We start from the raw sequence: 3,307 nt of genomic DNA, 5'->3' as shown, positions 1-3,307 counted from the left end.
GAACCAATTTTTATAAATTATAAAACAGAAAAAGAACTGAGGACTCTAATGTGAGATTCAGGGTTAAGTCAGAAATGTTAAATAAAGGAAACTGTTCCTATTCAAAGAACATACATTTTGCATGTAAGAATCCAGGATAACTGGTACTAGGTCTTTTATTTTCATTCCATCTAAAATGATAAAGAATGGAAAACCTCAGGTAGCTTTTTCAACTAAATTACAATATATTTCTAAAAGTTATGAATTTGACTGAAATTTAACAAAGGAATTGATCTCCAAGGGTGATCCTCAAACCACCTGCATCAGAATTAACTGAGATGTGTATCAAAAACACCATTTCCAGGGGCACCTGGGTGGCTCAGTCGTTTTTACGTCTGCCTTCGGCTCAGGTCATGATCTCAGGGTCCCGGGATGGAGTGCCGGATCCAGTTCCCTGCTCAGCGGACAGTCTGCTTCTCCCTCTGCCCTCTCCCTGCCCCACTTGTTGCTCTCTCTCTCAAATAAATAAATAAATAAATAAATAAATAAATAAATAAATAAATAAACTTTTTATTTTTTTTTAAGATTTTATTTATTTATTTGAGTGATAGAGTGAGCGAGCGAGAGAGAGAGAGCACATGAGCAGGGGCAGAGGGAGAGAGAAGCAGGCTCCCTTGTTGAGCAAGGAGCCTGATTCGGGGCTCGATCTCAGGACCCTGGGATCATGACCTGAGCCGAAGGCAGACGTTTAACCCACTGAGCCACTCAGGTGCCCCTAAATAAATAAAATCTTTAAAAAAAACTCCATTTCCCAAATGTTCCAGGAAACACTTGAACACTCCTGAAGCCCAGAGCTTGGACTCCTCTGCCATGTGACAATGTTTCTTTTACCTCTGCATATCTGGCCTTGGTAAATTGCCATAAGAAACATGTGGTCATGCTATTTCGGTCTCATGAGATACATTTCAGAACAGAAAGAGAACAAAAACATGAGATGTTCTTGATCTTTACATCTTGCTCTAGAGCTTCTGTGTGCTTGAAACTTTGTTATATTTTTGTTACAAAGCAGATACACTTCTTCCCTCTGTGCTCAACTAAGGAAGAGTTGCAATTTCATGCTATTAATGGCTTAAGAGAGCTGCATGTATAGCCTTCACAAAGTTTGACCATGGGTTTTTTTAACAAACTGATAACATGGCACTCATTATGTGCTAGGCAACGTTCTGAATACTACTTTACCAGTAGTACTGACTTACACAAACCTCTAGATAAGTCTATCAGGTAGGTATTATTGTTATCCCCATGACATATTATGAATGAACATTTTTCTGGTTACCTCTTCGTTTTGTTTTTTTTTTTAAAGATTTTATTTATTTATTTGAGAGAGAGAGAATGAGAGACAGAGAGCACGAGAGGGAAGAGGGCAGAGGGAGAAGCAGACCCCCTGCTGAGCAGGGAGCCTGATGTGGGACTCGATCCCGGGACTCCAGGATCATGACCTGAGCCGAAGGCAGTCGCTTAACCAACTGAGCCACCCAGGCGCCCCTCTGGTTACCTCTTCTGAGAGCATTGTGTCTTAAGCTCTCAGAACTTTGAGACACATCACCAAAAACCAAAACAGAACAAACAGTTTTGCATAAGTAGAAGAGGGAGAAATTGGTGCTAAAAATGTATTATCTCAAAGTGTTATTTGGTGTGGAAAATAAAAAGACTACCGAAAAATACTTTGTCAGGGCTCCCTTGGAGCTCTGATATAAATTTGGGACATAATAGAGGGAAAGAGATCTCTTTTCACATTTGGATAAGACCCTAAAACTCTGGGTGCTGCTTGAGACCTTGCCACTCTGAATCTCTGGGGGTGGAGCACAGAATACATAGGTGGACTGTCACCTCCTCCACACCATCTGAACAAGCTGCATTCAAGGAGGCTGTTAGTCCCCTCTGCAACCTCAATGACAGGCAAACATCAGGAACTGAAAGAAGTTAATTTTTAATAAAAGAGGAGATATGTTACAATGTGGTCATCTACAGAAGCTAAAGTTCACCTGTATAATAGTAAAATATAACCATGGTCTTAAATATTTCTTTAAATTGTTCTGCAGGAGAACTGCACTTCAAACTGGCAAAGGGAGGACAGGACACAGCTCACGTGAAAGTCCCTCTAAGGAGGATGCAGCTTCAAGCAGCTAAACTTGTGATGTCTTTCCATTCTGGAGGATATGGAAGAGTTTATCTGAAAATTAAAATGGTGTGGGACTTTTTCTTTTAACTCTTTGCAATATCCAAATTTAGTAGGAAAGTGGAGGATCCTGAAGCATGGAAAGGAATCAACATCTACTAATAGTTGATTATATTATACTTTCACCTCCCTCATTAATGACTTGAGCAATTAAAAAGGATGAGTCAGTGCAGTTTCTCATATCAGCTAATATATATTACATTTAAATGATGTGATATTGTTTATGATCCCCAAATGATAAAACATAGTATATTAGGATTCTCCAGAAACAACAGAACAAGAAAAACATACATATATATATCTTTTGCTATATAAACGTATATATAAACTCTCTCTATATCATGTATCTATAAACATTATCTATCATCTATCTATCTTTCTATCTATCTATCTATCTATCTATCTATCTATTTATTGGAAGAGAAACAGAGAGATTTATTTTAAGGAATTGGCTTAAGTGATTGTGGGGGCTAGTTAGCCCAAACTCTACAGGGTGGGCTATCAGACTGGAGACACGGAAAGAACTGATGTTGCAGTATAAGTCCAAAGGCCGTCTGGAGCACAGTTCCCGCTTTCTCAGAGGGCCTCAATCTTTTTTTCTCCTAAGACCTTCAACTGTTTGGATAAGGCCCACCCATGTTATGGAATATAATTTACTTTATTCAAAATCTACTGATTTAAATATTAATCCCATCTAGAGGGGGGCGGAGCAAAATGGCGGAGGAGTAGGAGACCTGGATTTCGTCTCCTCTCAGGAATTCAGCTGGATAGGGATCAAACCATTCGGAACACCTACAAACTCAACAGGAGATCGAAGAAAAGAAGAGCAACAACTCTCTCATCAGAAAAGCGACCACATTCTGGAAGGTCTTTTCTGATTTGTTTAGAGTATATTTTCTGGGGACGTTGTTACTCTGCTAGCATTTTGTTCTCTCATTCATCTATTCTCCTCTGCACAAAATGACAAGACGGAAAAAAATCACCTCAACAAAAAGAACAAGAGGTAGTACCGACTGCCAGGGACCTACTCAATACGGACATTAGTACGATGTCAGATCTAGAGTTCAGAATCCTCACTTTAAAGATACC

Source organism: Leptonychotes weddellii, chromosome 4 (assembly GCF_054177405.1).
Source record: "Leptonychotes weddellii isolate Sample4059 chromosome 4, ASM5417740v2, whole genome shotgun sequence".
Classification (NCBI taxonomy): Eukaryota; Metazoa; Chordata; class Mammalia; order Carnivora; family Phocidae; genus Leptonychotes; species Leptonychotes weddellii.
This window is presented reverse-complemented; position numbering follows the sequence as displayed.